Below are 23,374 nucleotides of genomic sequence, written 5' to 3' on the forward strand. Positions count from 1 at the left end.
ACAAAATGAATTTGTCTTGCAAGTCACCATCAGATCGCAAGACGCATTCATCTTGCGAAAAATTCGTCTTTCTGGGCATTCGTCCTGCGAGGTACCACTGTATTTTATGTATTTGTTTCAAAGAGTCATATCATGCTGGATTGCAACAGAACTTCAAAAAGGATAAAACAATAAAATTACGAGTTAAAAAAACCACTTAAAAAACAACTATTTAAAACATTCAGGGGATACGAGGCATGTGTAAGGAGAGGGAGGGAAGTCCCCATTGTGCATGCTAAAGTCCTTGCTCTGACAGGATGCATTAGTTTAATACAGGCATCCCCAAACTGCGGCCCTCCAGATGTTTTGGCCTACAACTCCCATGATACCTAGCTAACAGGACCAGTGGTCAGGGTTGATGGGAATTGTAGTCCAAAACATCTGGAGGGCCGACGTTTGGGAATGCCTGGTTTAATACCACCCTTAGCACACAAGGGAATTATAACTAGGCAAGCCTTTGCAAATTTTAACAACAACAACAACAACAACAACAACAACAACAACAACAACATACTCATCCCCTGCCCCATCCAACATTCCTGCACTAAGTTTGTATCTACTTTTGCTCTGCTTTTCCAAAGCACTGGTCTGTGCTTAAAATCGCCATATCCAAGCCACCAAGCTTTCCCTCCAAAAACTTACGTTTTAGCACTCAATCAGAGCAAATGCCAATGTGGGTTTCCTATGGATTGGCATTTGTTCTGATTAAGCTTTAAAGAGTGATTTTCACGAGGAAAGCTCCAGAGCAAAAAAGAAAGGGAAAAAACAGGAGGAGATGCTTAGACATGGAGCTCTCAGGCACGAACTGGGCCTGGAAAGAGTAGAGGCAAGGTTAGTGTGGAGAAGCCCATAGACTCGTACGCTGATGAACCGCTGTGAGTTGCAATAGATTCTGGGGGATATTCTAGGAGATACCCTCAGCTCATTGGGCATGGTGGCCAAGCCTGTGTGAGGCCTCATCACTGCACTGAAGAATTTGCATTTCCTTTCAGTGCATGTTTCAAGAAACGTTTGCTGCTAAAGGACAAAGTGCCTTTCAGAGAAGCTTGTCTGCCATTATGAATCTTATTAAAGAGCACACATCCTGCCTCCACCCTGGTAAAACTTCCAAGGAACACCGGGGTTTCCCAGAACAGTATACAGTTTGAAAGCCCACTGAGCATCATATGCAGGGGCATAGTTCTCCTGAAAGCTAAACAGTGGTTACGCACATCCTGGTAGGGGTGAAACACCCTCCTTCTTGCAATCTGGTGTCACCAACCACAGCAGGAAAAGTTTTGCAAAGTCAGCCATCCAGAGCAGTGCACAGCATGGCTATAAACGATCCAAAAGCTCTGTTTTCTCAGCATGGAGAAACAGTTAAGTCAATCCAAGACGTATGGATTATGTTTAGTCTACATGTATTTTTACCAAAAGGGTGGGAAAAAAAGAAAGAAATGACAAGGAAGAATAATTTACAGGCCAAATGTGCTATTGAAATTAACTACCTTAGCCCACAGATTATAATATATGTAACCCGAAGGGACTACAATCACCTCTCCTTTTGTAACGTTGATTTGTCAAGGCTGACACTGTGTTCCTCGGCCAACACGACTCCCTCTGCAAAGCTGTAATCTGTTTCCTGTGCACCAAACGCAGAGCTCTCGGTACATGCAGCACTTGTCCCAGGAAAGAGGTGGTGTTGATTGCTGGCCAAACAGCCAATATCTCCCTCTAGGGAACACTAGTTTCTCTAAAGCAAATATGTCCTTCCGCGTGTGTCAAAAGAAAAACGCGAACAGTGCTATTATCAGAATGAAATCAAAATCCACAGGTGTATTCAAATGCTCCCCTTCTTTTTCGGGGAAAGGGATACGTCTGAGGTTGCACCCTTTCCAAGGATTTGCATTCTTCCAGAGCCAGGAAACACTGTTTTGAAGGTAATTAGGTGAGGCACATCTCAATGACTGGTTGGTCTCCTTTTCTTCTGCTGCTGTCTGCGTCATCCTAATAATCGGTCCCAATTCCCAGAGAAAGGAAGGGCTTGGAACCTAGAGACATGCAGCTTCATTCAGCTTACAGGCTTAACCTTTTTTTTTTTTTTGAATGGAATTAGTTTGGGGGTGCAAAACGGACCAATTAAGTGGTATCTGCCTCACTGTATACAGCTGTGGAAAACCATTCACAAATGCAGCTGTGTAGGTGCTTTTTTTCTTTTTTCTTAATCATAGCTACAAATATTAGCTCTTCTCCTCCTCCACCGCCACTCCTTGCTGCAAAGGGACTGAAGCTTTAACGAAAGAGTTTGTAGGAAACTGCCTAGAGTGACGCAGGGAATTTTTATTCATGTCAATCTTTTGTTTGGATTCTAAAGGGAATTTCCTGATTAAAGGGCTTCGGTTTATACATCCAGGTGATCAGACCAATTACCCTCAGCAACTACATCAGCCTCAAATTAATTTTTAACTTAAAGAGCAATGAATATTTGAGGTGATTTGAAGCGGATTTCACCTGCTTTGCGGCTGATGTACTGTTCAAGCCACAGCTTACGTCCTACAGAGTTAATCAAATCTATAATCCTGTGAATGATCTGAAATTAATGCTGCAGTTTCTACAGCAAATGCCAACCAAATTCTAGTCGTGGAATTTCTTCCCATGTCTATGGAATCAGAAGGAACTTGAACACAGCCCATCTGTAGGGGAAAACAGCTTGGCAGAACCTCTGCAAGAATATGAGACAAGATATCTCAAAGGAGATTTCAGCACTGTCGGAACCACACATTTAGAATATAATTTTGTTAGTTTCTGGCCAATCCATATTATAAATTTTGCATAGGGATGAGTTGCCAATGGAAGAGAATTGATTAAGAAGAATCTGGAATCTGCAAACTAGTAACCTAGTCCTGTGAAGCAGCATGGCCCTTTGGAGAAAGAAAAAGAAAGGTGCAAGCTTCTAGTTACATTTCCCCCCACTCCTCCTTCCCAACTTGGAATCCAAAACCAATCTCTGTTCTGAGAAAGTCTCTTTTTGTGGTTCCACACCTTCCTTCTCTTTCTGACGAATTGAATGTTGAGTTATCTCTGATGAGCGTGTCTACCCCTGCTGATGTCTGAGTCAGCCAACACATAGCCACAACTCCAAGCTCCTATCTTAGCAAGCAAGATAAACAAATGATTTTGTCTGTTATGGAATCCCACGGGCACACAATAGAGGAGCTGGCTGGAGTCACAGAAGCCATCCCACACTGTCCGCAGAGCCCACAAACCTTCTCTTGGGCTCACAGAGTTTTCCACCAGCATTCCCACAAGCCTCCTATGATCATATATTGCATGACATGACCATGAAAGGGACACTGCATTGTTCCAGTTCTGGTGGGTGGGCAGGTAGGTAGGTAGAAAGATGATAGCCCTTACAGGGGTGGGAGTGAGGACTAAGGAAAACAGCTGGGGAAGAATGTTCTGGATTTTAATTAAGGGCAGCAGGCCTTTGTGACATCTACAAGTGTAAGACTCTCCTTCAGGCAACTTAGGCCTCTTGAGGAAGGAAACATCAGGTAGGTGGAGGGCGGGAGAACCAATACATTGAGCAGGGGTGGGATATTGATTTGATATTTTTTTTTAGTATGCATATATCACTTTTTCTTCAAAAGAAATCAAAGCAGCCAACAAAATATATATTGAAAGAGCCAGAGCCAATAAAGCAATAGGCAAAATAACAGCTCAACAAAGAAGGGAAATAGGCATAACAGCATCACAGAGGTAAATAGAAGGGGCATGGCCCCATCAACAGCAAGAAGAAAGACAATAAAATACCCCTTACCCCCCCCACCCCCACCCCCACCCAAAACCCTGCCTTGTCTTGGTCCAATGGAGGCAGGTGGGTTTTCCTAAGGAGACCATTCTGTAAAGCTGACACCTGAATTGAAATGGCCCTGCTTATCAAAGCAACCCACTGTATTTTTTTTAATGGGGCGGGGGAAGAGCAGCACCTCAGTGAATTATTGGAGGGACATACCAGAAAAGACAAACCTTAGCCTAACCAGTTCCCAAGCTGTGTACGGCTCTACAATTAAGAACCAGCACAATAAACTCAGCTCAGAAACAAGTAACCACATGGTCTCCCACTGCCCGGCAAATGCCAGGACTATCACAAAAACCCTTAAGCCACCAAGGCTTCTCACTTTGTCAGGCAGAGTCCTGAATCTTCCCCCCTCAAAAAAACCTCAAATCTTTCTTCACTTTTCTTTCATTGCTCCTTCCATCTCCAGGCAAAGGAAAGAGAGAAGCAGCAACCTATTTTGGATTTTTATTTCCACACTCTTATGAACTGCTCAGCAGGATCATGCACAATGGGGAGGGTCTGCTCTGTGTCCAAACCTCTTAGGTCCCTACTCAGTTTCTTTGCATTGCTGCCTCACCTACCGTTGCCAGTTTCATTTGGGAACCTGAAGTGTCATTGAGCGATCACCACCTGTGTGGGTAGCAGGTGTTTCCTGTCTGGCTCCTGCTTGGAGAGAAATGTAGAGAGATCTGATCCTGCAGCTTGGCGCTCTCTCTCTCTCTCTCTCTCTCTCTCTCTCTCTCTCTCTCTCTCTCTCTCTCTCTCTCTCTCTCTCCAGCTTAAAGTAATCTGGACTAGATTCCTAGAGAGGAAGGGGATTTGCAGAGATGGGGATGGGTCCTCCAGAGCAAAAACACCTCCCTCCAAACCCCCTTCCTGCCTGGCTTCTCATGTGGGTAGAGAAAAGGCTTTGATTCCTCCCATGAGCTAAATTGGTGCCACCTTCTGAAATCTGATGTGAGTCCCAGGACAGCTGGGAGGGGGGGGTGCCTGGCAGGGGGTCTGTACAGCTGATCTATCCAGGATTCACCACTGCACCAGGATGTTGAAGTCACTTACAGATTCATAAGCTGAAACACTAAAAAGGGGAAAGTTTATGTTTCCCTGACCTCAAAAGTCTCTATGTCCCTGGACCCCCAAATAAACATTGGTATACCCCACATCAAACACCTGCACAATCACAACAATTAGGTAAAATAAAAAAATTCCTTCAGTAGCATCTTAAAGACCAACTAATTAGGGTTTTTCAAAGTTATCATGCTTCCTAAATACTCATAAATGCATGGTGCATAAAATATCCTGAGATTTTCATTTGAGGAAAATTGGAGGATATGTAACCAGTGCAGACTGAATAACGCTAAATGAATATGTTGCCATATGTCCAGAATTTCCCGGACATAGCCGGGATTCAGCCATCAGAAATAGTGTCCTGGCGGAAATTGCTGAAATGCTTGGGAAAATCTGGATGTATGGCAACCCATTTCAGAAGTGTAGATTTTGACCTTTGCTTTAGTTAAAGTTTCAAGGCATTTTAAGGGCAGCCCCATGAAAATTCATTACGGTAGCCCAGCCTGGAGAGTATTTAAACAGGAATGGAAAAAAGGCTACAAAAGCCTGCCCAGAGACTAAAGTGCCTCTTAACAACAGACAAAAGAAGGGCGTGATTTGTAAGATCAGGAAATGAATGTGATCTAATCAGGAAACTTCCCCTGAAATACAGTATTTGACAACAAGATACTAAAGCCAACTTTTGAAGTCAAAATCTGGCCAAGTTCTGGTAATGGACTTCTGTGTGATCAAAGGCTTGGGTACTGGGATCCCACAAAGGTTCAAAATAATGGTTGTATGTCCCGAAAATCGTGGCATGAATTGAAAAAGCATAGCATAACTCATTTATTGGTCTTCAGGGCAGTTCTTTTATTCATTCAACTAGAAAGCAAACTTGTGGGTCAAAAGCACAGGTCATGCTAATATAGGACATAGCTGCCAAGTTTTCCCTTTTCTCGCGAGGAAGCCTATTCAGCATAAGGGAAAATCCCTTTAAAAAAGGGATAACTTGGCAGCTATGATATAGGAGCATGTCAAAAAGATCATCTGAACAAATTTAGGTCAGCAGGTCAGAACCTGATGCCATTCACAGAGGAATCCTAAAGGAGATAGTGGGTTGTATCTAATGCTGTTCTTCTACCTGATCCGGGGAAGGCTTTTCTGAAAGGAAAGAAGGAGGGGTTGTTGAGGGGTGTGATTTAGATTTAGAAAATTTCCCCTTCCCTCTGCAACCCACTGCACTCTCCAAAAATCTGATCCGGGGAGTTAGGGGCCCTCTAGAACAATGTGGGTGGTAGTGCAGGGAGCTGCAAGAGAAAAGGGGAATTTGTGGAAATAACCTCCTGCCTCCTCCCATTATTTGGCTTTTCTGGGCCAAATAGGCTTCTGTGAAGAAAAGGACAGCATTGGGGGAAAGCCAGCCAGTCCAAGATTTGCCCAACTAACTGCTATATTTGAGAATTAATGGAAAACTTGTCAGGTCCCACAAGGCTGGAGAAGAACAATTCCACTGCCTAGGGATTTGAAAGAAAACCATGAGAACTAAATTTTGTGGGAGGCGGCATGGCAGTTTTGAAGTAGCTCAGACATACCGTATATGAGGAGTAGCTGAAATGTTCCCAGCCTTAACAGAATGGAGTAACAGAAAACCTGGAGCTCTCCAGATGCTTTGCATTACAATTCCCAAATCCCTAACCATTGGTCATGCTGGCCAGGGCTGATGGGAGTTATAGCCCCAAACATATGGAGGGAACTACGTTGGAGAAGGTTTGTTTCTATCGTCAACAAAGTTTGTAATGAAAGCAATGACCATTCCAGCACATCATTCCAGAGAACATTTGGCAGGTGGTCCCCCCCCCCCACACACACACTTTGGTCTAATAGCCTTGAGCTTGATTTGTGTGAGACCAAAAGTCTCCATGGACAATTTCCCATCCCTTGAACAGGCAGTGTGGAGGCTTATCCCAGCAATTTTGGTAACAACGCAGAGATAAAAATGAAAGAGAAAACTTCTAATATTTTGAGTTTTGAGCATCTATGCAGGTTTTAGCTGCCCAAAATCACTAGTTATGCATGCAGAACAAGTCAGAAAGCAATCACTGTTTGTGATCTAATAGGTACTGCTCTGGTGGGAAGATAAGCGGTGTTTCTGTGCACTGCTTAGTCATGCTGGTCACATGACCCAGAGTGTTTGTTGTGGGTGAGGAAGGGAAAGGAGAATGTTAGCCACTTTGAGACTTCTTAGGGTAGTGATAACGTGGGATATCAAATCCAAACTCTTCTTCTTCCAAACATGAAGCTAACTAGGGGAGTGGGTGGCATTAACCAGGACAGAACTAGAAGACAGAACAAAAAGGGAAGGCACAAAGATAAAAAGAAAATGAATGAAATGAAGAAAGCTGCTACTGAATTTCCATCTCATAGGCATGATTAGAACCCAGGTTCCTGCAATGTGCCTTTATAGAAAACACCTTCATTTTCACATCAGTCTACATAGAAATCAAGGAATTCTTGCCAAATTGCTAGAAATTTGCCCTCCTTTTGTAAACTAATGTAATAAATTTTTCATGTGCTACCAAAGCTAACATGTCCCAAATCCAGTTATTTACTGATTGGATTTGGGTTGCTGCCCAATTCTGTAATGTGATACAATTAGCAACTAATATGGCCTAGTTAAGCCACAGCTTAGATTCTGGCTACAGCAAGCATCCCCAAACTGCAGCCCTCCAGATGTTTCGGCCTACAGCTCCCATGATCCCTAGCTAACAGGACCAGTGGTTGGGGAAGATGGGAACTGTAGTCCAAAACATCTGGAAGGCCAAAGTTTGGGGATGCCTGGGCTACAGGTTCCAATAGCTTGAATGTGCTGTGCCATAGCATGCACATCTCCTACTCTAGGAAAGCTTCTAAGTCATGTTGATTGACCCTTGTCAGAACCTCTTTCTGAGAGCATCTCCAGAAGAGTGGCCTATCTGTGGGAGCCCACACTTCCAGCAATGTGTTCTAAGGAGACCCCTATATACTGCAAGAGGATCCAAGCCCAGTATGTTCTCTAAAATATTTTCTACTGAATCAGTCTTAGCCTATTGTCTGAAGCAGAAGCTTGACCACTTTCAAAGTGGCCTCCACTGCACAGGATCCAGTTTTGCATCTAACTATCCTTTATTCCATTTGGTTCTCAGGTTGAGGACCGTAGCAACACATACTGAACCATAGACAGATATAGCATCCATAAACAAACACATAGATTTAGGCCCGAGTCTTCTGAATGGCCTATTACCCAGATCACACTTGGTATCTGAAAACAGGTAGTATGGAGCACATATTTAGTCTATTCACATAATGCCACTCTCCAGCCTATTTTCACAATAAAAGCCCAACTTTTAAAGACATTATAATTCAACAGAAGTCATCAAAGCAGTTTATACTTTCTCTGAATTCTGTGGAAATCAAATTCTTGAAAACTACAAGGTGCTAAGAGACAGACTATCATTTTCACAGAGAGAGAGAGAGAGAGAGAGAGAGAGAGAGAGAGAGAGAGAGAGAGAGAGAGAGAGAGAGAGAGAGAGAGGTGAATATCTTCAAAGCGATACTTTGAAGGTATTCATACCTGTATCTCTCTATAAGTCAAGACCATTAGAAAATCTCCTATATTTCTGTTTCTTCTTAGAATGGCTCCCTGGTGCATACTGTGACCTGTTTTGGTAGCTACCTCACAAACTGCTTTTCAGATGCCTTTGTCAAATACAGAGTTAAATGGATGTCTGATGAAGCCATCTGAGCAGCTACTACACTGTATGCGGCTTTGTGGCAGAGATAGAGATAGAGATATATCGATATGGCACTTATAGTGGCAGTAGTTGCGGGGGTGGTATGGCCTCTGATTTCCACTTTTTCTGCCTCTTCAGCGCTTAAAATGTTTTAGGTACAAACAAACAAAATGCAATGTGTGGAGCAGAAATGGATCCCTATGGAGGATTCGAAATTATTGACACAATTAGGTAAGTAAAACAAGCCAGCTATGTAGAGATACAAACTAACAATTAATGGGGTCATAAAGTTTGATTAGCTTTCACTTTGTTTTTTAATCTTTTCTGTGTTTGATGTTAATTATTAGTTAACTGTGCACTCCTATACATGTCTACTCAGACATAAGCGTCAATCAGTTTAATGGGGCTTACTCCCAGATAAATGAGTACAGAATTTTAGCCTAAATCTTCATATTATTGCCACTCTCAGTCCAACCCTATGCATGTTTACTCCAAAGTAATTTCCACTGCATCCAACAGAACATGCTCCCAAGTATGCTTTGGACTGCAGCCTAAACATGTCAGTGATTAAGATAATTACTTGGAAACATGCCTATGATTAAGATAATTTCTCTGTAACATCTGAATCAGGAGAGGCTGTACAAGCCTTGGACCAATGCCTGGACTCGGTGGTGGGCTGGATGAGGACCAAAAAAACTGAATCCGAATTTTGCAAGATAGAGGTGCTGTAGGTGAGTGGTAGGGATTGGGAAGAAATTCAATTCAGTTCACATTTAAAGGCAAACATACATAATTCAAAACAATATGTGAACCCAAACATAGCTATCCTTCAAAATTCACACTTCTCTGAATCTTGCAATGCAGTTCTCCAGCTAAGTAATTTACGTAAAAAATGCACGTACGAGGCTAAAGTGTACCCCAAAAGGCATATATTTGTGAAAATAACATCCAAAATGTACTGGGGGAAATAGCTCTGCAAAAATGTTTATATGGGGAAATTGCATAAAAAACTAATATGGTAGAAGAAATTCACACTAAGAAGCTAGTGAATTTTCATGAGGACTTGTAAACAATTACAAAGTGATGTGGAAATGTGGATAAATGAACATAAGTTCAGTGGGAAAATGAGGAACTGAGAGTAACCAAAATTTACAGATTGACCCATTCCTAGAGAGTGGTCCTAGAATCTGGATGGTTGATCAATTGTCAATTTCGAATGGGATCATACTTCCTCTGGGATTGCCCCAGATCCATCTTAAGAGACAAAAGCCCTGGTAAACTCAGTGTCTACATGTGCATCTTACCAGCTTCTCCTGGTAGGAGAGTTACAGAAAATTTCTCACTCTTTATTTGTCTCACTGATCACCATGCTCTGCAGAAGAGGCCCTTGTGCAAATGCCATCACATCAAGAAGGATTGTAGAATTGGTCAGAGGCAGATTTAGGGGGGCTGAGCCTCAGGGGTCACACAAGGTGTCCTGCAGCTATGATGTAGAATGGAAGCTGAGAATTGGGAGGCACCAAATTTTGGCATCACACAGGGAGTCACTGAAATTTGAGACCCCAAGGTCTGCCACTGAATCGAGCATTAAGTGTGATGGTGCCTGCCTTTTGGAACTCCCTCCTGCTGTATATTGAGTACCAAACTTTACACAGTGCCTAAAACAGGGGCTAGTCTGCAGCCCTCCAGATGTCGCTGAACTACAACTCCTGTCATCCCTGATTATTGCCTCTGCTGGTGGAAACTGATGCCAGTTTGGAGTCCAACAACATTTGGAGGACCATAGGCTAGCTACTTGTGGCTCTGAAAGTAGTGCTAGGGATGGAAAGATCTGTCAGTTTCAGTTATCTCAGTTTCACATTTCCCCAAATTTCTGAAATTTGGTGCTTCATTTTTCTACAACAATTGTGAATACAAATCTTCATGAAAATTCACCAGCATTTTAGCGCAAATTTCTTCTAGTAAACACATTTTTGTATGCAATTTTGACTAATGTACACATTTTTGCAAGCAATTTCCCCTCATGTAATGACACGACTGGACCTGATGGTCAGGGGCCCCTTTACCTTTTTAATGCATTTTTGCATGCTATTTTAACTAATATATTCATTTTTGTGCACAGTTGCCTCCCAATAAATGCATTTCTGAAACTGCATCCCAAAATTTGGATGAGTGTGAATTCTGAAGGATAGCTGTTTCAGCTCACTTACCATTTAGGAAAAGTGTGGATTTGGTAAATTCACCTTTAAATGCAAACCAAATCAAAGTTCTCTCACACCCCTACAAGAGTGGGATGACATGGGTGGGTGCACCATAGATGGGGCTCAGTTGCTTAGACTAGTGAGTAGCTCTGACCTAGAAACTTGTGCAAGGATCACAAAATCACCTGGTCTGCTCTATCATTCTTGGCTGGTTTCTCTGCAGACCTGGGAGGTGATGCACAGTCTGAGTTCGTGCATGCAGTCCCTCAGGTCTTCAGTTCAGCACCCGGTGCGAGCTTTAGTATTGACACATATGCAAGCGGAGGCTTCCTCTTTTGTTGTCAGAAAGGCAAGTGTTCCATGAGCAGATGGGTATTCTCCCCTCTGCACGTGATGCGTTTCTCCCAGCTCACAGAGGAGTAAGGGGGAAATATGGGTCATCTCAGGAAAAAGCTCTGTTCTTTTGATGTTTATTTAAAAAGCAGACTGTACTGACAGAAAGTGCTTATGTCAGAACATTGGAGAGCTGTTAGCAGCTGGTGTTGATGACAACACTGTATGAGTATCGAGACAGATTCATTTTGGGTCTGTGGAATAAATTGATATATGAGTCCTGAACAGAAGCAGCATTCTGTTTGGAGGATGCTCATGATGACAGGGCTGGGAAACAGTGTCCTAGTATTTATCCCATCCTCAACAGAGCATAGTTGCCAAGTCTCCCATTTTTTGCAGGAAACCCCCATATTTTAAACCATTTTCCGCTGGCAGCCCGGATTGGAAAAAATCCCGTAAATCCCCCGGATTTCCTACCTGCCAGGGAGGCTCCATTTTGGGTCCTGGGGCCGCCTGATTTCCGGTGCCCAGACATGGGTAGTGCGGCACCGGAAGTCGCTTCTACGCATGACCGGACATGCATAGAAGCGACTTCTGGTGCCACTCCGCCCATGCCGGGGCACCGAAAATCGAGCAGAGCAGCACCGGAAGTCGCTTCTACGCATGTTCGGACATGCATAGAAGCGACTTCCAGTGCCGCGCCACTGCTGATCCCGCATTTTCAGCGGGAGACTTGGCAGCTATGCAACTGAGGTTTAAGAGCTATTGTACTACAGCTTTACTGCACATCTCATTATTCTGGAATGACCATTCTTTGACCATTCCTTTCTTTTTTAAAAATCAAGGTGACATTATCCTCAAATCATTGTATTCTCCCCCCCCCAGTTCTTCCATCTCTTTTGAGATCTAATAAAATCTTCCTTTGAGGGAGGGAGGGAGGAATCAAACAGAAGCACACAATAACCAGAGGCGTATATTTTCATTGCACTGCTCTTCCATCTCTTTGAAATGGCTTGGCTTTGATGTATTCCTGGAAAATAGGGACACTTGGAGGGTCTGGATTTTGCACATATATTTCTAAACATGCCGCATAGCAGATGTGAGAAGCAGTTCAGCAGCAATGGAAAGCACACTTACCAGAAAATGCCTACGTGAGCTAAAGATGCCTTCTCTCCAGACATTTATTTGTAAGGCGGGGGGAATGCATCCTCCTCCACCACCCTCCAAGTCTTCCCATCCTTGGTACCAGCTGGGCCGCTGTCGCCAATGCATTCAAGGTCCAGGAAACCCACACAGCTGTTTTTGAGGACAAAGCAAAAGAGGTTTTCCTCTGCCAGGACTCACACTGAGTGTTCCCAAGAAGCAAGTGTATCTGTCGATTCTAAGGCAATGTGGTTTTGGAGCAGCTCTAATTTAATCTGAAGTTGAGAAATACAACCCTCCTAACTTGGCTGTTCCATTCTCCATGCCCTAAACATTTTTGACAGGAAAACAGCTATTATTCATCTATAAATGGCTATGGAATCTTAACCCACAGCACCCTTTTACTCCCATTAATTCCACTGATGAATCTTATTCTCAACAGCTTCACATTTTCTTTCTTTTCCTTCTTTTCTGCCTTCCCTCCATCCCTTTCTTTCTTTCCCAATTCTCTTCTCTCGTCCCTTACATAGATCTGGATTTCAAATCAATCAATACAAAATACTTCTGCCTCATTAATAATACACAACATCTGAGTCATAACTGTGAATAGACAAGATTAGAATTGCATCTTAGAGGGAGGATGCTGGAGGGGAACTTAAAATAAAATAAAATGCATCCCTCGTTTCTTGTAACCGTCCAATACTTTTCGCATGTATGGCAGAGAGGAAGAGGCAGGGAGAGATATAAAGAGAGAGTTCTAGGCAGGCCATAGGACAACTCATTTTCAGATTTGGGGCTCAGCCTGAGAACATGAGAAATAGGGTGTGCACAGATGAGCTGGAGAATGAAAAATGGAGAGTAATCACTACCATTCTAGTCAAATAAAATACTCAATCGATTTGTCCAACAGATGGGTTGTTTGCTGGCATCAAACTCCAGAATCTGTCTCTGCAATATCACTCATTCAGTGGAACTATTTTTTCTCCGAATCCGCAGGCTAGTTGGAAAGGAGAATGTTCTTGGCACGTGCAGATTGTCTTTCCCTAGCTACTGAGTCACCGACTACAGCTAGCACGCACAAACTGGAGATCGGGAAGCTGCTCCAGAATTAACCCCATACACCTGTAAGCACTGATTCCAGCCCAGATAAAGTCTCTCCTCAAATGTAGGGGGGTAGAATGGATGGACAGACAGGCATGCTATGTGCCTATTCAGGTTTTGGCCTAGGGAGCCTGACCTGACGCTTGGTTAGCTGTCTTAGCTATGGATGGTGTGGCTTGGATGTGAAAGCTCCAAATTAGGTATTTCCCTGCCCCGGAACTTGTGGGACTGAGGTGTCAAGGGGGTCAGCCCCCTTGTTTCACTTGTAGATATGCTTTTATAACATGTGTGTGTCCTTTGTCATAATTGTGCCGCTCCCACATAACCAGGAAGCTGCACTTCTCTTTGTTATGACTGAGGTAGGGCTTTGTGTTATTGGCATGTCATTTCACTTCTACAATAAAAAGAAATTGGACTCGCCACCTTAGGAATTTTGCCAACTTAAAAACAAAGAAAAACAAAGTGGAAAGTCCCCCGTCATCACCAGCATGGATTTATGTTGTACCAGCATAAAATGTTTTATAGTGCCATTTGCTCCAACAGGTCACAGATTAAAATCGGGAGGGGCGCAGTTGCGTGTTTGACTGTTAACACACACATTCTCATCCTATGGATCACATCCTGAGCCCCCGCATTCCTTTCCCTCATGCTAAACATTGCTGATGGCTCTTCTTTGCCGGCCTTTTTCGTTTTCTTGGCAATTGCTCCCCCCACAATGATGTAAAAGCAAAGAATATCTGCCTGTGATTTCATTCACTGGTTAAAAATATGCCATAATATGCTAGTGCAAAGGAGTGTGCCCGTTACAGTGTGTTAAATGACAAGGTGGCAAAGCTGTGCACCACAAAAGAGACTTAGTGGTTCTCAAGTGTTTGTTAATAATAATAATAATAATAATAATAATAATAATAATAATAATAATAATAATAATATTGTTTACCTCTTGGATGTCTGACAGGAGGGCGTTCCACAGGCTGGGTGCCACCACAAAGAAGGCTTTCTGCCTGGTTCCCTGCAACTTCACTTCTTGCAATGAGGGAACCACCAGAAGACCCTTGGAGCTGGATCTCAGTGGGACAAACCCATAATTTGTTGCCTCTCTCCATCAATGGCTCCGGTTCTACTACTTCCATCTACCCTGCCTTCCACCCTATTAGTATCAATGGGCACCAGCCACCACTGACCACAAGCCTGTTTTGTACAATCATTCACCATGCAGATTAGATGGCCCATTTGTAAGCCTACATTTGTCAGTGAGCATTAAGGCACTTAAATGTTCAACATCAGCTTTTCAAATTCAACATTTTAGGCAATACCCCACCAACTAAAATCCATCAATCTGACAGCATCAATAACTAGGAATGTTTAGAACATTCAAATTACGAAAATCTGAATTTGTTCTGGGTTTGTATTAGGTTTGCAGATTTATATTGTAGCCAAACAAACATGCTAGCTAAATAAATAAATACCCACTGTGATCATACCATCCCTCTGCAAATTCATTGCAGATCTTGTCCATCAACTTTGTGGTTCCCTTTTCTTCTTATTGCTGCGTCTGTAATTGGCATGCTGAGAGCCTGCAAGTTGTGAAACCATAAAATATCTCAGACACTGCAACAGAAGAAAAAATAAGTCAGACCCTGGACGGTGCCTGGCTCTATCTTGCTCCAGATTTATCTGCCCCGCCTCCACACCCCAGTTATCTACTCCAGTTGAATCTTTTGTCAAATTGTTAAGGAATAAAAAATGGTTTGGGAGACTGTGATGTGTTGTTTCCAGATTTGGACACAGAAAATTCAAATGCACAATTTTCCTGTAAGCTCGGTAAAAATGTTTTTCTATTTATTTTATTGTTGTTTATCATCATTTTATTGCACACTAAACTGAAAATCTGAATCAGATTTTAAAAATAAAATAAAAATATAAAGCTTCTTGCTATACCTTTATGCTGCACTTCCACATACATAAAGGTAAAGCTACCCCTGACCATTAGGTCCAGTCACAGACAACTCTGGGGCTGCGGCACTCATCTCGCTTTACTGGCCGAGGGAGCCGGTGTACAGCTTCTGGGTCATGTGACCAGCATGACTGAGCAGTGCACAGAAACACCATTTACCTTCCCACCAGAGCAGTACCTTTTTATCTACTTGCACTTTGACATACTTCCAAACTGCTAGGTGGGCAGGAGCTGGGACCAAGCAACGGGAGCTCACCCCGTTGCGGGGATTCGAACCGCCGACCTTCTGATAGGCAAGCCCTAGGCTCTGCGGTTTAACCCACAGCGCCACCCGAGTCCCAGGAGCCCAGGTACAGCAATAGAAAATAAGCAAACACCCTCTTTTCTCCACCAGCCTGCTGGTTTCCATTTTGGCTGCTGAGGAAGGTAGTGTTCTTTCTTTGTGGTTGAACCACCGACCTTCTGATCGACAAGCCCTAGGATCTGTGGTTTAGACCACAGCACCACCCACATCCCACTTCTACATACATACATACATACATACATACATACATACATACATACAATTTCAATGCTGTCTTCCTTTAAAAAATGCTTAGGGGTACTCTCATTTTGACTCAAAAAAATCACCATTTCATAGTTCAAATCAGGAGAAATACACTAAATGGACAAAATTCACAAAATGTTTAGGGGTATGTGTACCCCTGCGTCCCCCCCCCGAAAAAGAGAACTGCATGATTTTATTTGTAGGCCACCTTTCCCCAGTTCAAACCATGCTCAAGGCAGCTTACAACGTGGAAATCCATAACTACAACATAACAAAAGTAGTCATAAACAATAAATGAAATATTTAAAAATACACAACCAAACTGAACAATTTCAACATAAATCACAAGAACTAAAATAGTGATACAGAAAAACAACAGCAACAACCTCCTCATGAGAAACCTCCAAAAAACGCCCCACACTTCTAAGCACACCAGGGATGTAGCCCATCAGGGGGGCTTACTTCTGAGTTAGCATGTACAGTTAGCATTGTGCAGAAGAGGGGATTTTGGATGGCCCTGCTTTTCATGCCCTTGTAATGCTGTGACGACAAGCGGTCTAGGCGCTGCAAATACACCCTGAGCTAAAGAAGTGTTGGCCTTGAAGACAGAGGGGGAGAAGATAGATTTTAAAAAAATCAACTAGGACTGCACACACAGGCCTAATCTTCTTCGATTCTTTGCCAGACCAGCCTCTGTGAGAAATCTTTAACCATTTTCCTGCTGGTATTTGATTGGGGAAGCAGCTTCCAGCAATTACCTGGGGCAGCAGCTAAGTAGGAACAGCCTGTTCTTTAGTAGAAAGCAACTTCTGGGTCTCTTTTTTTACAACAACAACAACTGAGCAATGTTGAATAAATTTCAAGGCATTTATAAATGGAGGGAATTTTAAAAGGCAAACAAACAGGGAAATCACTGTCTCAAATGTAACAGAAAAAGAGCCCTGCTGGGCCAGATTGAAGGTCTATCAAGTCCACCATCCTGTTCTCACAGTGGACTTGTGAGAGGCCTCAAGTATTACCTGAGCACAAGAGCGTTCTCCTTCCCTGTGGTTTCCAGCAACTGGTATTCAGAGACATACATCCTCTGACAGTGGAGGGAGAAGAGAGCTACTGAACTGGACATAATCCTGTTATCAGAAAATGAGGTGAACCACTTAGTCCAGTGATTTTGGGTGCATTGGGCTTGAGCCTAAGTTCCAGCCAGGCACTAAGACAAGCAACGTGACTGAAAATTGTGCTATAGTGCCCTACCAATTAGGGATCTTAAAGCAGGCAAATACAGTGGCCAGCTGCAACAGAGGACAAACGTCCAGCACTTTTAATACTTAAAGGGAATTTCACATTGTCATTTGAGCTGCTGAAATTCCCTGTTCTACACAACTACAAAGGCTGCAGGAGCCTTGTCCTCTGTTGCAGCTGAGCACTCTGTGAACAAAGCAGTTTTCTGGGGGGACATTTGCCTGCATGCGCTGCACCCTCTCTCATGGTGGCTACTCTTGTTTCTGAAGTGGTCACTGCCAGCAATGTTAAATGTCTGCATATAAGGTCAGGCTGGGAGCTAGAGGCCTTGCAGATATTGGACACCAACTCTCACAAGCTGCAGCCCCCCATAGCCAGGAGCAATAGGAGCTGTCTTCTAGCAACATCTGAAGGCCCAGAAGTTCTCCACTCCTCACTTAAGGTTTTACATTTACATGTGACATTCTCACACAGACTGTTTCATGAAGCCATCCCTTTACAGTGCTACCAAGCCACAGGCATGAGGCAAGTCTGACTTACGGAGGTTATGGCTTCTGACATTTGACATTGCCCTGGCTGGTCCTCCTGCAGGAGAAGTGTATGTGAGAGAGTTCAGACCAGGGCATTTTGCCTTCCTATTATTTCTGTTGCTCTCCTAGCTAACCCCTGGTGACCCCAGGATACCGAATGCTAAATTCAGAACTTGGCATGAAGCCAAGGAATCGGCAGAAGAACATGAATCCGACTGCTTTATCCTGTGCTCTTTTTGAGACCCAAAGTGAACTGTAGATGGAAAACCCATGTCCAGTTTAGCCCATCACAGCCTCTTTCCACAACTTCCCCCATAAAGATGTTGGGCAAACTCTCTGTTGCTGTTTGTTGGCTCATTCCATACTTTTTGTGGTGTGCCACTTTGTATAGGACCATGCATGGAGAACACCACCATAGCCACCTAGCATTATCAACCAGTGATGTTTTTCTGGTCCATCCAGGAATGGAGTCAGCAACCATTATTATTAAACTTGGCTTGGATTAAACAGGCCCTCAAATAGAAGCCTATCCTCTGTAATACAGGACATGTGGCTGTCCTACTGTATAATCCACCAGCTCTGCTCAGGATTCCACTGTTCTGACTACACCTCCCTTCACCTCATCTAGTTCTCCACAAAATACTCTCAGAATATATATATATATATATATATATATATATATATATATATATATTCAGAAATTGGCAGCTAGAGGGGCAAACTGAAGAGAAGTGATTTGATTGTCCAATTGTTAAGTCATACCTGAGGGAAATATCAACAGACGGTGGGGTTATATGAAACTCTGCTTCTATTGACTAAATATTAGGTATATTCCTATGACCATTTTTGAGGATCCGCAAATTTCAGTCTTGTTAACCAGCTGAAGATTGAGGTCACGAGCCCACCAGGTGGGGGAGGAGCGTGCTTTTGTCTCCGACGCCACACTGTGAAGCCATGGATGATCTCCCGATCACCACCCAACTCTAAGCTTGAGAGAAGATCTGGAATTTATTCACTTCCAAGGCACTCAGAGCACTGCAAAAGCACAATGTGACACACAGATGAACCTCAGCCCTCTCGCTCTCTGAGCTTAGAAGTTGGAAAGGGGCTACAGCAGCCTTCTCCAACATGGTGCCCTTCAGATGTTGTCGGACTGCAGCTCCCATCAGCCACAGCACGCTTGGCCAATGGTGATGATGATGGCAGCTACATCTGGAGGGCCACAGGTTTCACGTCCTTACTCTGCTTCCTTCAAGGTCTCCATGACCTTGGCATCAGGGGTGTTACTTGCATTAGCAGGTGCTGTTGAGACCTTGGCACACAAGAAGAATAAAATCTATCTCTTGTCTCTGATGAAATAAAGTAAGGGTCATGGGGTTGGGGAAGCATGCAAGCCAGAGAGGATGAAGACTGGCTTTATATGGCTCTGTTCACCTACCAGCTGGATAAAGAGGACACATAACTTTATATTGCCCTGGAGACTGAATGTCAGGTCAGACTGATTAAGTCACTTAACTGCTAACTTGTTTGTGAGTATAAACAGCTAGGACAGAAGGGATGTGGAAGGCAAAGGATAGCAAATCACTGGTGAATTATGTGAATTTGTGTAGTGTACAAGAGCAATCATATATTTGCCCTTGTTTTTATCTGGGGTGTATGATTGCATGTATAGTATGTGAAATGGAGTCAGAGGTCAGCCAACATAGCTATTTCAAAGATTAGTTGTCATATTAAAATGGTGGCGTGTCTTCACTGGTACATGCAGAAATTGGAATTCTGTCCAATTTATGAACTTGTTGAAATGTATTGGAGGATTGCCATGCCCATCACAATGTGGACGTCCATAACAATTTGTTTATGTGAAACCTCAGCATGGATTCGGATAGCAATGTGGGCTAGAGACATTCTGCTTTTGACCCACATTTCTGCATATGTGAAAAAAGTTTGGGAGGTGTAGTGCACATATTATTGTAGTGCTAACTGAAAGATTAAAGCACAGCTAAGTCAGGACTTGCCTCATAGCACTAACTCCAGCACTGCCCTGAAAAGGACCAAACTAGAGAGAAACAGCAATGTATTCTTACAGCCACATACCTTCCCTGTTTACAACTGAAGCCTGGGACAATTTGTGTGAAAGGGTAAGTTCTTACCTCGCTTTGCTCTGTGATTTGAAGCATCTTCCGCTTTGTGCAGCTCACATCTGATACAGTATTGAAGAAGTGCTCCGCAATGAAAAGTGCCTGTATCAATGGAGTGAGGAACAGAAACCCATGGAACAGAAACAGATAGCCTAACGTGGTGTGACACTATTGGTTCTTCAGGGATTAAAGTGGGGACATGAAAGAGAGATCGAGTTCATTAAAAGAGCTACCGTCTCCTGAAAGGAAGCCCCTTCAGTTTATACATCAAGATGGCTGCTGGTCTTTCTTCTAACACTTGAGCAGAGAGGTAAGTGTGCTACCAGAGGGCTACTTGGGCTTGCTTTACTTCCCCAACATCGTGCTCTTTTATTAAAATGTGGGTACTGCCATGGTCTTATTGGCTTGAATCAAGAGTTGGCCTTGTTATTTCAAGTCTCGCTGAGTGAGAATTTGCAAAGCCTGCAGCTATTCAGGCCTCAGAATTACAGGAAACAAAAAAGAGAGGGACGAAACTTGGGAGAAAACTGCACACAACAAGCCTTGCTGCCCTTTTGACTCCAATCAAGCCAGGTTACGCAAGCCCAATAGCTTCCCTCTTTCCGTCTTTCTCCACCAACCCTATTCTGCCCAAAGCCCTGAGCCATGCCAATCTATTGTTATTGTTTTTTGTTTGTTTTTCAGTCATGCAGGATGCTCTGAGACTTCAGACGTGAGGCCCCTCTTCCCTTGAGAAAATGTACAGCTGAGGCGCCACTCTGATAATTTGCACCACAATTTCTTAACTTGGAACCTGTGGTTTATCTTTTAATTGCCGAAAAACAGACTAATAAAGCACGGCTCATTAAATGTCCCAGTATTGTGAGATAGTACAGCTAGGTCCCCCTGTTAAGTCTTTTCAGGGAAATTTTTTTAAAAAGAAAGACACCGTCGTATTTAAAGGTTTACAAGACACGTGACGCTATCTGGTTTTGCATAAGAACTTTTTGGGTCCCTGAAATATAAACAAAGCAATTAAAGGGGCCTATAGAGAATGGCATTGTTCTGAGACATGGGTTACTAGGAGCCATTAACTGTTTCTCCAAAACTCAACCTTTGGAGTAAAGGAGACACTCTTGTTGGACGTGGCTGCATAACAGTTCTGCATAACAAGAGATGTAACTAAGTGAGCGCAACTCACCCTTCCCAGCATGCACTGCGTTTTACAGGAAACCGAGAAGAGACACGTGTGTGTGTGTGTGTGTGTGTTTGCTTTTTTGAGTACACTAATTTGGAAGGCAGAAAGAGGGTATCTCTGTCATTTCTGGAAAGCTGTCATCTGGCACTACTCTTAACAGTTTAAAAATAAGTATTATCACAAGCAGAGATTATTTACTATGTTGTTAATTGCTTGGAGTGCCTATGGCAGAAATGTGCCTCATAAATGTTCAAAGTACATTATCACTAATTAATTAATGCCAAATCATACCTTACATGGAACCGTGGTACAACAAACAACAGCAGAGATAGAGAGAAATCTTGATTAGCTGATTATTTTATATGATGAAATACCATTTCATATATCTAAGCACGAATATATATGTTAACTCCATGGGCTCATTTCTGTGGGTCAGTTGGGGGGGGCTTAGAGTTGGCTGGGAAACATGTGGGAAACCCATGGCTTGCAACAGAGGCTTCTCCACACTTACCCTTTGCCACGCTCTTCCCGGGTACAGGTTTGTGCTTAACACTCTGTGTCTGAGCGTTATTGTTGGGGTTTCCCCCCCCCCCAGGTTTCTCCATGAAAACCTGCTCTTTTAAACTGAAATGAAGCAAATGTCTATTCAGGTTTTCCACTGACTGCCATTTGCTCTGATTGAGCTTTAAAGAGCAGCTTTCCACCGGGAAAGCTCTAGAGCAAAACAAGGCTGCTCAGACACGGAGCTTTAAACCACCAACTCTGGAAAGGTAAGTGTGGATAAGCCCTAAGCTTCTGCTTGCTCCTCCCATCCCACAGGTACTTTGCTTGGCAGCTGCTTATGCAGAGGCTTGAATGCTAAAGGGCTCTCAGCAAGTGGATCATCACCAAAACTGAGCAGTTTTCCTCTTCTACAAACAAAGCCAGAACACCTGCAGCTGTTGATAGCACACAAAAAAGATCACTGCCACTCGGCTGACAACTTGGCAGTGGGTAGCTATCACGTCGCCAGCTCAGACAACAACAGCATCAGTGAACCTCAGAAGGTTCATGAAAAGCTGTAGCTGCATCAGAATCAAATAGACTTGAGAAAAAGTTCTCACTGTAAGAAACATCTCAATGAGAAGGGGGCTAGCCAGATGGTTTGTGTAGATTAGTTCTACTAGGATTTGTCTTTTTTTTAAAAAAAAAGTTGTTCTTAGGGCATTGGTTTTCTGTTTTTTATTTGATTGACTGGTTGGGTTGCTCCCTGTGAGGTGGTGAACATCAGCTGTCTGGGTAGCAGCTCTTGACATAGCTGCCAAGTTTTCCCTTTTCTCGCGAGGAAGCCTATTCAGCATAATGGAATTTCCCTTAAAAAAGGGATAACTTGGCAGCTATGGCTCTTGATTCTCCAAAGGGTGAGAGTCTGTTGGTGGGGAAAAGGCTTAATCTCCCTTGATGAGAGATGAGAAGAGGGACTTTGCATTGCCCCAGCTGAGAGATATATGGGATTTTTGGGGGGAGGGGGTTGCTTTTCAGTTATTGTTGGATTATTATTCAGTAGACATATCTTTCTGTACATGATTATTGTTTGGTGAATGAGTGTTTAAAACACATTAAGTGTGTGGGTATCTTCCAACGCCTCTATTGCATCTGCAGAAAACAGCAGCACGAGACTCTTTCAGGTGGTTCGCAATTTAGCGGAACCACCTGCTCCATCGGGGCCCAGCATGGGCCACATGATCTCCTGCAATGATTTTGCCAAGTTTTTTTTGCAGATAAAGTCGCTCAGATTCGGGAAGAGGTAGACTCCACTGTGGGAGCAAGGCCGGGGCGAGGGAGTGCTAGAGTCCTGTCTAGTCAAGTTGCATGGGATTAATTTCAATCTGTTACATCTGAGGATGTGGACAGGCTGCTTGGACAACTGAAACCAACCACCTGTCTCCTTGATCCTTGCCCATCCTTGCTTATGAAAGCTAGCCGGGGAGGGCTGGGCGATGGGCTTTGCAGGGTGGTGAATGCTTCTCTCTGTGAGGGAGCCTTCCCACACCCTCTGAAAGAGGCAGCTATTAAACCGCTTCTTAAAAAACCATCTTTAGATGCGGCCAATATGGCCAATCTATCGCCCAGTCTCAAATCTTCCATTCGTGGGCAAGGTGATTGAGCGAGTGGTTGCTGAACAACTCCAAGCACGCCTGGAAGAAGCGGACCATTTGGATCTCTTACAGTCATGGGACTGAAAGTGCTTTGGTCACACTGGTCGATGATCTCCAGCGGGCTAGGGACAAAGGTGAGAGGTGTTTCCTAGTTCTGCTGGATCTCTCAGCGGCTTTTGACACCATTGACCATA

The sequence above is a fragment of the Zootoca vivipara genome, chromosome 1 (assembly GCF_963506605.1).
Source record: "Zootoca vivipara chromosome 1, rZooViv1.1, whole genome shotgun sequence".
Taxonomy (NCBI): domain Eukaryota; kingdom Metazoa; phylum Chordata; class Lepidosauria; order Squamata; family Lacertidae; genus Zootoca; species Zootoca vivipara.